The following is an 18,469-nucleotide window of genomic DNA, read 5'->3' on the forward strand; positions in this document are numbered from 1 at the left end:
TGGGTGTGGCCCAAAACAAAACAACTTGGGAACTGAGGCAATTCTTTCCTCTTCATTCTCATGTTCCATCTAAACCTGTGCTCTTTTTGTTCTTAAATGATTAAGTTGACTGTAACATCACAGATGATATTTCACCTTCAGAAAGATTCATAACCCTTGACCTTATCATCCTTCCAGACTCAAATCTTTCACTTCATATGTCAGAAATGGCATATAGTAAATATGAATATAAACCAATAGTTGCTAAGGCCATACAATACTCCTTAGTAAAGCTACTTTCATTTTTTTCTAAGTAACTAGTTCTTTTTCTTCTCCCACTCATTTTATTATATAATTTCTTCTTTCCGAGCTATAGTTATGGTAAAACTCTATTTCTGTTCACTAGACCCTCTCTTGGCCAGTTGACTTACAATCCAAATCCTACTTGATTGTTCAGTGGGGGTACCACTGAGGCAGAACTCAACTGACTTCACTTTCTTCTATATCTATATCTTAGCTATAGATAGCACTTCCATTTTTTCAAGTTTTGAGTTCTATTCTTCAAATTAATTCTTTAATTTGTTTCTTCAAATGGTCAAAGGAAGTTTGAGCAAATCTTAAACATTTTCTTTAGATAATCAAAATATATACATGTGTATGTACATTTGTCAAAATGTACAGCTATTTGTCAGAAGCAGTGCTATCATTTACTAAATTCAAATTCCCCAAGACCTTGGGAAAAAAGAGGGAAATTTATATCTTTCTGTCAAAATATATTTTACACCTATCTGGAGTATCTTTTTAGACTTGGGTGGGGATGAGTTTATTGGTAGAGTTACATGCCTTGAATGTGTAAGGCCTGGATTTAATAACTTGACACCACAAAAATAAAAATTTCTAGGTGATTTTCTAGGTTGTAGGAGAAATAATGAATTGTATGTACTATGGGAAAATTCCCACTTTGGTAGGAAACTATGTCTTGTCTATAGCACAGCTTTCCAGAATAATCTCAGAGATTCTATATCTTATAAGCTGTAAAAAGATGAGAGAAATATAAAATAAGTTCTCAAACAACTGATTTCACTTCTTTCTATCTTACCAATTTGTTCTATTCAGGTGAAAATTCTCCCCGGTGAGGTTCTCTTTACTTCCACATCATTTTTTTTTTCATTGTGAATTACAAGTCTTTCAGAGTTGTATTTCAGGTACATAGTGATAATAATTTAGGGCTATTCCCACCACCAGTGTTGACCTCCCTCTGCCATAGTTCCCAGAGTGCCTCCCAGACCTCCGCCCTTACCTCCCATACCTCCAAAACCTCTACCTGAACTACTAGTGTAACAGGTCTCTTTTGTGTATAGCTTGTTGTAGCTTTGGTCTCTTGATTCCATTGTCATTAATTTTGATTTGGGTATTTAGGTTTGGCCATTTTTTGTTTCCACTCAATACTTCTGAGACAGCTGGCTCCGAGGTCCCATCCACTTTTTTTTTTTCAGTTTGTAGAAAGACAGAAATATGAGGCAGAACAAAATGATTCATGTTCTATGGTTCTGTAAAAATAAAAATAAAGAGGGTGGGAGACCCTGTCTAGAAGCTATAAATATAAATAAAATTAAAAGAAGAAAAATAGAAAAAGAAAGAAGAAAAAATAATAAAAAATAAATTAAAAAATGGGGAACAACCTGTGGCAACATTTTTATTTTGCATAGGTTCAGTAAATTTAGGGGAAATTAGAAAGGAAATTCCCCACTTCTTCGAGGAAGACCAAAAATGGCCAACAGACATGAAAACATGCTCACCTTCACTCATCATTAGGGAAATCCAAATTAAGACAACAATGAGGTACCACCTTAGACTAGTGAGGATGGCTCACATAAAAAATAATGGGACCAATATCTGTTGGCAGGGATGTGGTAAGAAAGGAACTCTCGGGCCCGGAGAGATAGCACAGCGGCGTTTGCCTTGCAAGCAGCCGGTCCAGGACCAAAGGTGGTTGGTTCGAATCCCGGTGTCCCATATGGTCCCCCGTGCCTGCCAGGAGCTATTTCTGAGCAGACAGCCAGGAGTAACCCCTGAGCACAGCCAGGTGTGGCCCAAAAACCAAAATAAATAAATAAATAAATAAATAAATAAATAAATAAATAAATAAATAAAAAGAAAGGAACTCTCATCCACTTTTGGTGGGAATGCTGCCTGGTCCAACCCCTAGTGAAAAACAGTGTAGAGAGTGCTCAGTAAACTCAGAATTGAGCTGCCGTATGACCCAGAAATTGCTTTCCTGGGTATATATTCCCAAGTTGGAAGAACATTCATCCCCAAGTATGTGTGTATGACACTATCACAGCACTCAGTACAATAGACAAGATTTGGAACCAACCTCGATGTCCAACAACAGATAATTGGATCATGAAGATGTGGTATCTATACACAATGAAATACTACATAGCAATTATAAATAATACAATCGGGGCCGGAGAGATAGCACAGTGGTAGAAAGGCTGGAAGCAGTCTACCCAGGAAGGATGGTGGTTCAAATCCCATACCCCATATGTTCCCTGCCAGGGGCAATTTCTGAGCACAGAGCCAGGTATATCCCCTGAGCACCGCTGCCAGTTGTGACCCAAAAACCAAAAAATAGAAAAAAGAAAGAAAGAAAAGAAATGATACAATCATAGATTTTGCAGCAATGTGGATGGATCTACAAAATACTAAGTAAGCCAGAAGATGAAAGATAAACACAGAATGATAGCACTTTTCTGAGGTACTTAGAACATATACCATATATGCATGTAACTCCATGAACAAATACAATGGTCTAATAGGGTAGAAACTCCAAACACTGTAGTTGTCAACATTTACTGGGGAGTAGTGTCCAAAACAAGTAGAAGAGGAACAACAAAAGCCTTGACTATACATAAAGAAACCAGCAACAACAGAAACAACAGCATAGAGAGAACAGGTATGTAATCCACCTTTTACTACAAAGGCCTATAATAATGTCTTAGGTATCCTATATGCAGTTAGAGACTCCAGCAGAAGAGTTTCATTAACAATGTGTTTTAATGCCTTAATCTTACTATATTTAAAATAACCTCTCAGCTTTTCTGTCCACAAGGGTTCTTGGATGCAAAGGGCAGACAACCTAATTTGTCACCTCAGTGCTCAGTCACACTAGATACCATATTCAGTTTGCATTATGAGTAATGTCTTGATAAAACACTCCAATATATACTTTTTCTCTGGTTTATGTGCCTATGCAAGAAAAAAAGAAAAGCACAAATTAATTTTTTTAGTTTCGTTATTGTTGTTGTTTGTTGTTTTTTTTTGTGCCTTTTTTGTTTTCATTTTAAGACCCTGGTTATTGTGTGGCTGTTGTCTATATTGCTGTGATGCTTTTCAAGTTTTTTGTTTGATTTTTTTAATCTTTTTTTTTGTATTGTTGTTAGGTTTTTCTTCCTTTTCTCTAGAAGTCCTCTAGAAGGACTCCTCCCATTTTTTGCTTGTTTGATTTTTGCCCCATTTTATTTTATTATTTTTTTCTCTTTCCTTCAAACAGAATCACACAACTTGAACCATCTTGTTCTGCCTCACAAATGGAGGGGGAAATAATGGAGGGTACCAAGACCAAACAGTCATATGGACATTAAATAGAAATTTAAAAAAATGATCAAACTGGGCCCGGAGAGATAGCACAGCTGCGTTTGCCTTGCAAGCAGCCGCTCCAGGACCAAAGGTGGTTGGTTCGAATCCCGGTGTCCCATATGGTCCCCCGTGCCTGCCAGGAGCTATTTCTGAGCAGACAGCCAGGAGTAACCCCTAAGCAGTGCCGGGTGTGGCCCAAAAACCAAAAACCAAAAAAAAAAAAAATGATCAAACTTAAACACCAAATTTAAAGCCAGTGGCAACAGGATCGATACCCAATTTACAACATTCTAGACACAGAGAGGACCACTTATACTAGCAGTCTGGGGGTAAAAGAAGGGGATATGGGATGTATGTTGGGAACAAGGGTGGGGGGGATAACATTGGTGGTAAGAACGCCCCTGATTCAATATCACTATGTACCTAAAATATTGCTGTGAAAGATTTGTAATACACTTTGATTAAAATGAAAAGAATAAGTAATTAAAAAAAAAAGAAAGGAAATTCCCTGGCCTAAGAGATACAGGGTGTTTCTACCTTTTAAGCACAGTATCATGAGACCAACTACAGGCTTTGGACATGTTAGTTGTCAAACTCAAAGGTCTTTCTTTATGGTGCCAGGAAATGTTCTGCTCAATCATGGTTGGTTGTCAAAGTCAGTCTTCTGTAATTAGAGATCTTGGTTTTTGCACAGATACTAGAATGAAGACTAGGATAGAGTCCTTCTTTATGGTCCCAAAAAAAGTTCTGCTCAGTCTTAGTTGTCTTTTGTTTTAGTCTTAGTCTTCTGTAATTAGTAATTTTGATTTTTGCACAGAGTGTCTTCTGATTTCATCTCACCATTAGGTGTTGAGGTAGGACAACCTGCCCTTATATCAAGTTTGTTGCTGTTTCTTCATCATCAGGGTGCCTTACAAACCTACACTGGTTCAAAATTGGTTTCAGAACAATATGGGGGGAGTTTGATTCCTGATACAGGGAACTGTGCCAGTTCTAAGGTTACTATCTAGGGTTCGGGGTTGACAGTCGATGTCCTATGTCTGATAACTTGAAGTCTAAGCCGAGTCCTCATGACAAATGTTCAGGGTGGAAGGTGCCCCTGTATTATAAAACGTAAGTGTTCTTATCCCTATTTAAGGACTTGTTTTTGTACATAAGATTTTCCCATTTTAGTGTGCCTATGCAAAAAGGATCAATACCATATTATATTATTGGTGCTTTGGGGGGTATAAATGTCAAGCTATACAATCTTTATACCATGGTTTTGACCTGAGCTCTTATCCCAAGAAAAACTTTTCTACTAGATGTTTTTAACTAAATAGAACCAAAACAAACAAACAAAAAAAAAAAAGGAGGCCACTTCTACATATGGACATAAACACATCAAGAGTTATATCTGTTAAGAAAATAAACATACAAAGAAAATATAGATATCCCCATTAAGCATTTTGAGATAGTTTGAGGGGGAGTGATAAGATCCAGGGCATACTTTTGTCCTGCACTGCATTCTTGTGGAATCTGAGAAATGATTTGCAGCAGTAAGGGATCAGGTGGTGTGCTTGAGCTGGGCATCTCTCTGGAGCTAAATCCAGTAGCAAACAAGAGTCCACATTGAGGGGAGGTGGAAAAAGAATGAGTCAGCAGGAGCGGTGACGGCAGCTTCTTGCCAGGGCGAGAAATGGGGGTGCTGAGAGGGTGTCTTTTCACTTTGTGAGCCAAGTGGCAGCTTACTGTAGCAGAGGGAAAGTCTCAATCCTGAGGACTTAAGAACTGAGGGTAAAGAGGGTTAACTTGGAGAAATAACAGATCCGGATTGAGGGGGTGAGAGAATAGGGGTTTTGTAAGGTGGTGAACAAGGTGGGTAGGAATAATATAAATATTATATATTAATATAATATGATTCTAATTATATTATAATATATAAGAGGGCCTATAGGCAATACAAATTAGGCAAACACAGAGGAGTCCACTGCACACACACTCATACCCATTTATAGACAGACATTAGAGATCTATTCATAGGTTGTAGTTGGAGGCCTGACCCTTATGGGATGGGTCAGAGTACTTAAAGATAAATAAATAAATAAATAAATAAACAAACAAACAAATAAATAAATGAAAAATTACAAAAATGGGGCCAGCACATCCGAGGGAAAAGGTTTTCCAATTTCTAGGCACTTTATCAATGGCAGGAGTGAACTTTGCTAAATGAAGCTTTCAGGGTTAGATTGTGCATGGAGCACATCTAGAGTACTAAGCAATATGTTAGTGAGCACTATAAGAGAAGTCTACCCGGGGCCGGGCGGTGGCGCTGGAGGTAAGGTGCCTGCCTTACCTGCGCTAGCGTAGGAGACGGACCGCGGTTCGATCCCCCGGCGTCCCATATGGTCCCCCAAGCCAGGAGCGACTTCTGAGCGCATAGCCAGGAGTAACCCCTGAGCGTCACCGGGTGTGGCCCAAAAACCAAAAAAAAAAAAAAAAAAAAAAAAGAGAAGTCTACCCCATGTATCATCCACCTTGTCTTATGCATCAAAGTTCCTTTCCTGAAAGGGAACTGACAGCTTGTGCATTATTATATAATAGTAAAGTAGCTTGAATTGAGAAGGAAAAAAAAGAGAAATAAAAGGTAATAGTATTTTGCAAATCATATTCAATGAGTGGGACCTGAAACAAAATTTTATGGTGTGCCGTTGCCTATTTCAGTGGTCTCTATAAACTTATCAAAACTCATGAGTAAATACTAAATCCATGATTTATACTCTAAATAATTCTATCTATATGAATGTAACCCCTATCTAAACTTACAGTTTTGTGTTTTAATTTTAATATTTTAATTGAGTTAAAATGCTCAACTCATCACAGTGTCCTCAAGGAAATTTGTGATAGTCTGGAGTTCAGAGAAAATAGTGTTAGGAGAAAAAAAGATTTGAAACTATAGACCCTGAGTTCATAATTTATCTGGATCATCTAGGACTAGAACATTAATACAGAGGGTATTTGCAATACAGAGGGTAGAACATTCGCACACTATCCTCCAGGTTCAATACCTGGAACCCCCCATTATAGTCCCCTGAAATTGCCAGAGATTGAACACAGAGTCAGGAGAGTAAACCCTGATTTCTGCCACGTGTGGCACCAACCCCCAACCCCCACCAAAAATAAATCTATTCAAATTTATTTTTTCTTTCCTCAGTTTTGTGCTGCTTATTCTTTTTTTTGGGGGGGGGGTTGGTTTTTTGGTCACAACTGGCCGTGCTCAGGGGTTACTCCTGGCTCTATGCTCAGAAATCACTCCTGGTAGGCTCAGGGGACCATATGGGATGCCAGGATGCGAACCACCATCCTCCTGAATGCAAGGCAGACGCCCTACCTCCATGCTATCTTTCTGGCTTTTGTGCTACTTATTCTAATTATTATCTGCTTCAACATAAAAAATATAGTATTTGTTTCATAGGATTATTGTAAAGATGCCATAGGCTTGTCAAACAATGTGTGGCATATTCTAAAGTTTCAGATGTTCTCTTAATATTATTAAGAGATATTAATATTAACTAAGTAATATTAATATTCTTTTACTATTTTAATATTAAGATAATCTATTAATATTATTAAGATATTCTCTTAATATTATTTGGCATGGAGACATGTAAGAAAAGTATAGGCCCCATTAAATTATAACAGATTGAAGTCAGAAAGCCATATTTATCAATTACATATCTATCTTGGTTATTCATGACCACAGTTTTTTGTGTAGGAGAACAAGATTATATGATAGAAAGAGGTGAAATCAAACTACTTGAGAACTTATTCGGCAATCTTGTCTCACTTCATAAGAAAAATATTAAAATATTAGCTTTGGAACTTTCAAAATATTTTGACAGATAACAGGCCCATCCTATTTCTTTCTTTCTATTCTTTGTACAGTACAGCAATCTTACTTCCCAGGATCTTACAAATACCCACTCTAACTCAAAATGGAAAAGGGGATAGAGGCACAATGATTAGGGTCATTTCTGTCTCAGCAGACCCATTTTTCAGGCACCAGTTTAGAATCCCTTTATAACGAATTCATAACAAAGTATTTTATGAGTCAAGTTTGAATTCTTAAAGCCTTCCCAGTTATCAGCCCTGTGTTTAGCCTTATTATCAACAGCAAAGTCATGCATAGGTATCAGGATGTCTGAGCTATAGCTATAAAAGGAGAATGAAGTGAGGCTAAAGAGATAGTAAACACAGTGGACAAGGCACTTGCCCAGAGCACTGCTAGGTGTGACCCAAAAGGCCAAAACAGAGAAAGAAAGAGTTGAGAAAACAACTCAAGAATCTGGAGCACTTGCTTAGGAAGATTGACATAATCTCTCAACTGTGTATCACCAGTACACACGTGACATCTAAGAAAAAGTAAAATAAAGAGGATAAGGAACCTAACCTAAACACGAGGCATGAAAAGGAAGTGTGTGTTTGATCTGGAGTTCTCAGTTGAGAAAACAACCACAATCTGCATATTTGTGGCACTAACTGAACAGTCCTGCAGGGAGACATCATAGCTCAGGAAATAATTACAGTGAGTGCTTAGCCGAGTATCTTTTCATAAGAGAAAGGATTTTGTTGTGGTGCTGTTTTATGTCAAAACAAAGAAAGGATGTTGACGCATCATTTCACTTTTGAATTGTTTAGCTTCTTTTTACTCTGTGCCCCATTTCCAACTATAAAAGATAAATACTCATGGTTTTTCTTCCAAGAAGATTGTTCCTTAATTCTAAATTCCTGATCTGTTAAGAGATCAATATTATTAACTATTTAATGCATCTATATTCTATTTTTTATATTTTATTTAAACACCTTGATTACATACATGATTGTGTTTGGGTTTCAGTCATGTAAAGAACACCACCCATCACCAGTGCAACATTCCCATCACCAATGTCCCAAATCTTCCTCCTCCCCACCCAACCCCCACCTGTACTCTAAACAGGCTTTCCATTTCCCTCATACATTCTCATTATTAGGACAGTTCAAAATGTAGTTATTTCTCAAACTAAACTCATCACTCTTTGTGGTGAGCTTCCTGAGGTGAACTGGAACTTACAGCTCTTTTCTCTTTTGTGTCAGAAAATTATTATTGCAAGAATGTCTTTCATTTTTCTTAAAATCCATAGATGAGTGAGACCATTCTGCATTTCTCTCTCTCTCTCTCTGACTTATTTCACTCAGCATAATAGATTCTGTGTACATCCATGTATAGGAAAATTTCATGACTTCATCTCTCCTGACAGCTGCATAATATTCCATTGTGTATATGTACCACAGTTTCTTTAGCCATTCGTCTGTTGAAGGGCATCTTGGTTGTTTCCAGAGTCTTGCTATGGTAAATAGTGCTGCGATGAATATAGGTGTAAGGAAGGGTGCATCTATATTCTTTAAGACATTATTCTGGAGACGCTACCACTGTCCTTCCTAGGCTAGTGCGGGCAAGGCAGACGCCTTACCCCTTGCACCACTGCTCTGGCACCAAGAAGAAGAATATTAAGCTTCAGTAAACATGAAAAAGAGGCACATTTTTCTAATATTGTATAATTATTTTTCTTCCTAGACTAGACACTATCCCCTAAATGAAGCTACAAAAGTGACAACTGTTTCATTATCATGTTAAATGAATTTTAAATAACCTTTTTAAAAGATAATTGATTCTTACCAAGCACTTTTCCCAAGTGAATAAACATAATTACTCTACCAGTAAGAAGGTGATTTACATTTTCCTCACACTTAAAGATATCCTGGGTAGAGCCAGTGCAGGAATCAAGCCATCGTAGCTGACTGCCTATTCATCCATGGGATTATTCTTTACAAACAGACCCCGTCACAGAAAGACAAATTTATGTCCAGTTGAGACAATTGTCCCCATCACCATGCATTGTCAAGGAGTGCTCTCCAATCCCCACCACGTCTATGTCTCCTTTTGAAATAAGGGGAGCAACCATTTTTAAGTGCGTTCTCTGTGCCACTCAACTTGCCCATTATTTATCATGTATTATAGCTATGTTCCCACAACAGATCTGTGAGTAAGAAATAGTGTCTCCATTTTACAGATGATAAGTCGGTTTAGAAAGGTTAAAAAAATCGCCATAGGTGACGTTGTCTAGTTAAAGTCCTCTAAAAAAGGATGCCTAACTTCAGTTCGTATTTCAAAGCGACTCTCGTTGCTAAGACAATCAGCTATGTCCAGGAGGCTCTATGGCTGCTGTTGATCCAATGTGCCCCAACTTCCTAGAACTGGCCTAGGCACCAACTGCTGTGGTACAAATTTGACCCAGCAAAAGAAATTTTATGTCTTTGCCACCCAGATTGGAGAATTGACTACATTACTTCCTTCCCAGATAAATTTATATTGTTATGTATATTGTGTTAGTTTTATATGATTGTCTCAGAACATTATATACTTGATACAAATTATAATACGAATTTTTGAATCTTTATTATGTGATTGGCTTGGAACACTTTATACACAATTTATAGTCTCCCCAAAATCGGGCATATGTCTCCTAGTTGTCTTCTTTCAGGACTAACTAATCTCTAGCCAAATCCCACCTAACGTAGCTATAATATTACATGTGCTATAAAAAGTGCCCCCTAAACATGCTAGGTAGTTCTGTTATTTAGAGGTCTTTACAGTGTCAATCTAACTAGCAGACTGTCTTTCGTCAATAAAATGATTTTGCTCTGCCAAAGTCATTTCACTCTTCTGGCAAATTCTTATATTGACCCACAGATCAGATCCGAAAGGGTCTGGGTTCAATCCTCTCATCATATCCATTCCAAGTTACAGAAATATTCTTTAACACTTAGATATGAATTCAAGTCACACCAAATTTATTCTTTACCCACTCACATATTGCCCTTTATTCTAGCTCAAACCAGAGATTTCAAGCATCTCTTGGGCTATAATCACTAACATTTGTTGAGAACTGACCAGGCATACGGTATTTTCTATGTTTTTTTCCTCTTTTTTTGAATAAGCTCTTTTAAATATTTCTCAATATTTTGGGGGGTCACATTCAAAATTTCTCAGGGATGTGATCTACAAACTCTCGGCCCACGGGCCGCAAACGGCCCTCCATACAACATTTTGTAGCCCTGCCCTACAGGAATCTTTTTTGTTTTGTTTTGTTTTAGTTGTTTGGGTCACACCCTCCAACGTTCAAGGCTTACTACTGACTTTGCACTCAAGGATCACCGCGACTTTGCCTCCTGCGGCCCGCAGGTAAATTGAGTTTGAGACCCCTGCTTCTGCACTCAAGAATCACCTCTGACGCGCTTAGAGGGCCATTTGAGACGCTGGGAATTGAACCTAGGTCAGCCACCTAGGTCAGCAAAGAATGAACCCTACCCACTATTGCTCTAGTCCCTTATATTTTTTATTTTTAAATAAATGAAATATTTCACAGTTACATAACTATGTATGTGTTGTGCTAATCTTCTATTCTTTGCTCTTCTCCCTCTGCTTATAGGAAACTAGGCATTTATGAGTTAGTCAAGCTATCTCCTAGCAGCATGTTCCTTTCATACCACTATCCTTCTCAGACCTCATTATTTTTAAGTCATTTTCCTAGGACTTCAACATAACTAAGCCCATTGCCCAGCTAATGTTTATGGTTATACTAAATCTATATTTTTACTTGTAGATTTTTGTTGTCTCCCTCATGGTGTTGGGACCTCGAGTGCCAGAAGAATTGATGTATCCATTATTCATAAAAAGTATTAAATATAATAGATCAACAGAAATTAAAAATAAGGGGCTGGCATCATAATAGAGTAAGTAGGGCTTTTGCCTTGAATGAAATAAATCTGAGATTAATTCCAGGCATCTATGTGGTTTCCCAATCACTGCCAGGAGAAATTTCTGAGCACAAAGGCAGGAGTAATCCTGTGCACCTTCACATATGGTCCCCAAACAAAAATAAGTAGGAGGGACTACTTGGACCATACCCAGTAGTATTCAGAGATTACTTCTAGTTCTGTGCTCAAAAATCATCTCCGATAGTACTCTGGGGATCATATGCAATGCCAAGGATTGAATCAGGGTCAGCTGCAGATAAAGCAAGGGTCACTTTTTTGTTTGTTTTTTTGGATTACCCAACAGTTCTCAGGGCTTACTCCTGCTCTGGACTCAGTGCTTGCTTCTGGCAGGACTCAGGTACTACATGCAGTGCTGATTACTAAACATGGTCACAGAGTCAATACAGACACCTACCTGCTGTACTCTCTCTCCAGCCCATAAACGAATGTTTCTTATCTTCTGTACTATTTCTTTGGCACCAGGAATAAAAACTTAAATGAGGGAAATTTTTCTTAACTTCTGTACTATCTCTGGCACCAGGAATAAAAACTTAAATGAGGAAATTTGTTCTAGTTTTTTGTTTTGTTTTGTTTGTTCGTTTTGTTTTTGGTCAAGCCCTGCTTGACTGGCTCTGCACTCAGAAATCGCTCCTGGCAGGCTCGGGGGGCTCTATGAGATGCTGGAATTCGAACCACTGTCCTTCCTGGGTTGGCTGTGTGCAAGGCAAATGCCCTACCGCTGTGCTATCTCTCCCTTGTTCTAGTTTTATTTTCACACACGAATCTATGGTATGACTGCACCATCCGTCTTATATCAGATTCCTGTAATGCCAGCATTTAAGAATTGAAGCCAAAAACTATCTAGTACAAAAATTAGAACAAGTCAAACTATTGTACTTAATTCTGACTTATTTCTTTCAGCTATTAGCTATTTCTGAGCCATTCTCAGAGTATTGCCTTTTGACTACAGAAGCTTTATTTAAAATCAGTTTGGTACAGAGTTAGAAACAAGAATCAAGAGCAATTGGAGTAGTTAAATTATTGACCTTAGTCCTAGACTTTCTAATCTTCTTGATCCTTGGAACACAATTTCAATTTACATTAAAATTTCAACTATGTTTAAGTTATATTAAAATTGAAAGATATTTTAATTTAATAGTTACATTCTGGGGCTGTAGAGGAAATGGGGCATGTTGGGCAATTGCCTTGTGGCTAGGCTCTATTTGATCTCCAGTACCACATATGGTTCCTGGAACCCCAGAAGTTCTCACTGACCACAGATTCAAAAATAAACCCTGAGCACTGTCAGGTGTGGCCCCAAAACAAAACAGAAAATTAAATAAATGTTTAAAACATTCCTCTGCCCCTTTAAGGACTATGTGAAGATTTTTTTTGACTATGAATATTTTAGTTTTTGCTTCCTAGGTGAAGATCAACAAAATTTCTTTAACAGGAAAAAAATATCTAAAACCTATCATAGTGTTTAATATATAGGGGAGATTGCCAAATTGTATTATTTGACATAAAAATGAAACCATTATAATTCAAAATCAAAAGTCATGAAAGTTCTGAGAATTTGCTCTATGAAAGATCCTTCCATTTCAGACTTCAGATGTGTAAATTAAATTTTAAGGCTGTGGTACTGAAAGAAAAAATCCTGCAGAAGCTTTTTCACCTTCTCCAGCATACAAGGGAAATGAGGAACATCTGGAGTCTACTCTGGCTAGGAAGTATAAGCAACATGTAACAGAAAATAGTTCAATAAAGATGGCCTCAAAGTAGAGACATCAGAAGACATTGTTTCTCGGACTGTGTCCAGGGTGGATAGTCATTTACAGCAGAAATATCTGGAAGGTATATCTAACAATCTAGCAAGAAAATTTCTTGAATATGTTCAAACTCTTGCTTTCTACTGTTGACCTACCCTGGAAAAATACTGCACTTTTTTTCCTCCCCATAAATGAGAAACGACTTTACTATAAACTTAGCTCCCTTCGATGCATTATACAAATAAACAGTTGATAAATGCTTGCTGCAAAGGACAAATATTGTCATCTTGTGGGCCAGACCCTCTTGGGTGCAATCATTCAATCCTGTCATTGCAATCTAAAACCAGATTTAGGCGATATTGAAATAAATTTATTTATGAACATAAAAATGAGTCATGAAAATTTCACAAGTCATAAAATATTTGATCTTTTTCAGAAATTAAAAACAAAACACATTTAATATGAGTGTTACAGAAAAATAATTTTTGGTTAGATTTGGCTTGTCATATGATAACATGAAGTTGGTTGCCTGTCACAGACCATAAGAAAATCTTCTGGGGTCCCTTCAAAGGTGTGTACTGGACTGGCTAATGGGTAACAGAGGTCAAGGAGTCAAGTTGAGTTCATGCTCTGTTTCATTCAAGACACAAGGTGGAATACTTATTCTCAAATTCTTAACAGATCATAAGACTAATTCCCAAAAGAGGCCTAGGGGCAAACTGTTCAAGGCATGTTTCTGACTCAGAATAGTTTCACTTTGGAGGCCATTCTTGCCATCAGTAGTTTCTCAGTAGGAAGGTCCATTCAGAATGATTTTGGTTTTCTGCATACTGAACTGGGCCTGAAATGTTAACTCTTACTATGGTTGCATGTAGGTTAAGAGCAAAGTTAGACTAGAGGGTGAGTAATTATTCTGTAAAACTAAATAAAAATACTTAAATCGGAGCCGGAGAGATAGTATGGAGGTAAGGTGTTTGCCTTGCATGCAGAAGGTCGGTTGTTCAAATCCTGACATCCCATGTGGTCCCCTGAGCCTGCCAGGAGCTATATCTGAGCATAGAGCCAGGAGTAACCTGTGAGCACTGCCGGGTGTGACCCAAAAATAAAAAACAAAAAACAAAAAAAACCCAAACAAACGAAAAAAAAAAAAAAAGGAACTTAAATTGACACAAATGTTTCTTATAACATTACTCATAAGGTATATTTATATATCTGAGTAATTTTTAGGAGAGGCTCAAAGAAAATTGAGTAATAATTATTAGATGAAAATATTTGAATTTGGGCTCGCTTCACCAACACATATACTAAAATTGGAACAATACAAAGAAGATTAGCATGGCTCCTGGGCAAGGATAGCACGCAAATTCATGAAGTGTTCCATATTAAAAAAATAGAATCCATGTAAGTATTAAATCTGAGTAATCTTAGAATATCAGCTGAATATATGTTTCAATTAATATTTATGCTACATCCCTTTATTTCCCAAATGCTTCATGGACAGGCAAACAAGGTTTTTCTCAGGACCCTAATGTCTGTAAATACAGGTTATTTTTCAAGCCTCTTTTCTTACACGTGCTATTTTTTTTTTTCAAACATCCTCTCTGTGAGTACAGACTGCTTAGAAAAAGTTCCTGTAATAGCACACAGCTTTGAAAAAAAATCCTTACTTAGGCAATTAGGGCCTTTATCACCTTGGTGCCTTCCAGGTCTCAGGATTTGTTAACACAGAGAATATAGCAGATGCCGTTAAGTCCATTGTAGTACCTTCCACTACCTTTGGATTAAATCTGAATATTCTGTGAATTTAAAATATACATGAATGAGATTATTTTTTTCCATTTTTGGGGTCACATTCAGAGGTGTTCAGTGCTTGCTCTTCTCTCTGTACCCAGGGATTACTCATGACAGTCTCTGAGACATCAGAAATTGAATCTGAATTTCAACTCAATGGGAAATAATTTACAGAGTTGTCTTCTGGAGAGAGGATCTGGGAGGCTTTGCCATGTACACACACATGATTTTCTCGTCTCTCACTTTTTTTTTTGGCCACACCCAACTGTATTTAGGCAAAGCAAGGGAAGTTTCCACCCACTAAACTATTTCTTCAGTCCTAAATGTCTAACTTTAAGCTGCTTTGGACTTCAGCATAAAAACTTCTGAGTTTCCATCAAGAGTTGAAAGGCACTGCTGAAGTTGTAGTAGCAATAATCAAGGTTGCCCAGAATGAGAGAATAATATTTACCAAGACTTTATGAGGCATGAGTCTGCCAAAATATGTGTCTTGTTCTGCCTAAATATTTGAGGGAGACAGGGCTCACACTACTACTAATTCTGTTAGAAGAGAATATTAGAATGTAAGTTTAGATTTAACTGCTGTGTCACTTTTACATAAGGACTGCCATGAGAGGCTTAAGCTGTAGAAGATAGGGACTAGGTCCAGAAAGACAGACAGTTCCAGAAACTTAAGGGCACATACCATAATGGTCATAAACTAAGAAGTGCAGGGAACAGTCTAATTGCACCCAGGACCTGTGGCCACCCAAAAGAACAGCAGGCAATAAATGTATCTAGTGGGCACCCAAATTCCTACCTCAACCCAACATTCTATTTACATCCTCCTTGTAACAGCCATAAAAGTCTTTATTAGGTCTGGCCAATCATCTAGTATCCTATAATAATGATGTAATGTGTAGCCAATTCCTGCAATAGTCACCTAGCCCATTCTAAAATTCTCTAAACAGGAAAAGTAAGAAAATAAGTTGGGCCCAGGGCATCATCTGTGAGAGGTGAAGCCCCTGCATGCTGGAATAAACTTCTTTGTTTTTTTGCTTTACTGTCGTGTCCTCTACTCCTTGTGGGATAGATTTCAAGTCTGGAGCTAACAATTCAGTGTATCATATCCATGACTAAGAATTTATTTTCAATTTTCATAGGTGTTCCTCACTATATTTTTACAAATATGATCATTTTGTACTTGTAGCTATATATGGTGAGATTACTGTCATACTGTGAAATTGTAAAGATAATTACAATTTAGAGTTCCCTCATGTTGTTTACCCACACTTTTATGAGGACTACTCTCAAAAATTTCCACTCAACAAAATGTGACTATTAAATATTAATGTACATTGTATTCCTTGTTATAAGATACCACATCAATGTTTGGTTTATTTTTTGCTGATAATCTGAATATCATGTAATAAAATATTTTATTAAGATTAAAAATTTAATTATCTTATGATAGGACCCTCAACTTTTATAAATATAAGTACAGTTGCTTACTCTACTTCTGAGCATTATTTACAAAGAAGTGGCTGCACTATATGTAAGAGAAGTAGAAATCTCTTTATAAGAAATGACTCTACTTTCCTACTTTTTAACAACTTCGTCCATGGAATATGGGATACCTATTAAAGATTCTGGTGAGGTCTCTTTGTTGAATAGAAAAATTCCAAAATGGCCTCTAGAAGTTTCACTTCCTTGATTGTATATATCTTCTTCCACTTATTCAATCAAACATTAACCTTAGTACAGCAGCAAAATTATTATTTTTTTTTTTTTAGGAAATTTTATGGAGCTAAGGACTCACTACTGTGGCTAGGAATCACTCCTAGTAATGCTCAGGAAATCATATATTATGCCAGGGATCAAACCTGGGACAGCCACATACAAGACATGTGCCCTATCTGTACAGTCTCTTTGCCCCTCTGCACCATAATAGTTTTGCACTATACAATATTCTCAGCAACATTGAATAAAGAGGGTTCTTTTCCACTGTCGCCCAACCAACATTGTTTCCAGTTGCTTTAATACTGTTTATTCTCATTGGTGTAAAGCAAAGTCATTGCATTTTTGGTTTGCATTTTCCTGATATGAAGTCAAAGACACAGAGCACACCCCTGCTTTCTTCTAATGCCCTAAACACAGCTCACACTGCTCACAACTTGCTTTTCTTAAACACACAGAGCTCACACCCTGATTTTTCCCTAAATACACAGAGCTCACAACCTACTTTGCTCAAACCTGATTGGCTAAAGCACATTATAAGTATCCCACTTTCCCCTAAAATAAACTGAGTAATCTCCCCAAAGTGGCTCTCAGATGGTTTGAATCCAAAAGCGCTTAATCTCTGCTGTCCACCCCATGCTAAACTATCTAGTCCTGAACTCGCCCAGGATCCAACAGCACCGGCATCATCCACAATGGTGAACACTTTTTCATATGCTTGCTGCATGTATATGTTGAAGTATCCTCTCCTCAATTTTTATGGAATTGTTTTTATTGTTTCTAAAATTGGTGAATTCTTTGTATATTTACTAGTCCTTTCTCAAGATGTATAGTAAGCATATATTTCCTCTTATTAAAGTAGGTTCTTTATAAATGGCATGGAGATGTCTCAAAAATTAATAATAGGGGCCAGAAAGATAGCATGGAGATAAGGCATTTGTCTTGCATGCAGAAGGTTGGTGGTTCAAATCCCGGAATCCCATATGGTCTCCCAAGCCTGCCAGGAGCGATTTCTGAGCATAGAGTCAGGAGTAACTCCTGAGCGCTGCCTGGTGCAACTCAAAAACAAAACAAAACAAAATAATGAATAACAGAATTTTCATATTACCCAGAAATTCCACTCTTTTTTCAAAATCACAGAAGTATGAACTCAAAAAATTGTGAACAGCTATGTTTATTACAACTCTGCACAGTAGTCAAGATAAGGAAACAACCCAAATGTCAAATGACAAATAATAGAGAAAGAAGGGGCACACAGTGGCATATTACTAACCTACAAGAAAAGATGAAATGTGGGAAGAGCTAGACAACATCACTTTCAAGGAAATAAATAAGAGGTAGACAAACAGAGGCTTTACACATATGTGGTACATAAAGAAATGAAGCAGACTAAATGAATAGAATATATTGGCAAACCTCAGACCTTGGTTATAAAACCAAACAAGACTATGAAGCAGTGGAGAGAGAGAGCGTGATGGTTGAAGGAGGACAACTATACATAATGAATAAGCACTAACAGTATCGTGACGACATTATCTCATCTAAATACACATTATAAAAATCAAGAAAAATTTGCATACTTGATACAGAAGAGAAAGATAGCACTAAACTTCTGGCAAAATAAATTTTAATAAAATGTACTGTATAATCTAAAAAAACTTTGTTGATGTAGTTATAACATAATCAATTTATTCTTAAATTAACGAATGTTCTAGTTAGCTCCAACCTGATCAAAT

General features: G+C 37.3%; 1 protein-coding gene and 1 non-coding gene across 2 annotated transcripts in view; one reads left to right on the forward strand and one right to left on the reverse strand.

Moving 5' to 3' along the window:
- PPP3CA (protein phosphatase 3 catalytic subunit alpha) overlaps positions 1-18,469 on the reverse strand; it is a 1,090,725-nt gene that overhangs the window by 187,014 nt on the left and 885,242 nt on the right. The window lies entirely within an intron of this gene.
- On the forward strand, positions 14,507-14,613 carry LOC126029221 (U6 spliceosomal RNA). The gene has a single exon (XR_007502865.1). It is a non-coding gene; the product is annotated as a U6 spliceosomal RNA (small nuclear RNA).

This window comes from Suncus etruscus, chromosome 14, assembly GCF_024139225.1.
Source record: "Suncus etruscus isolate mSunEtr1 chromosome 14, mSunEtr1.pri.cur, whole genome shotgun sequence".
NCBI classification, from domain to species: Eukaryota; Metazoa; Chordata; class Mammalia; order Eulipotyphla; family Soricidae; genus Suncus; species Suncus etruscus.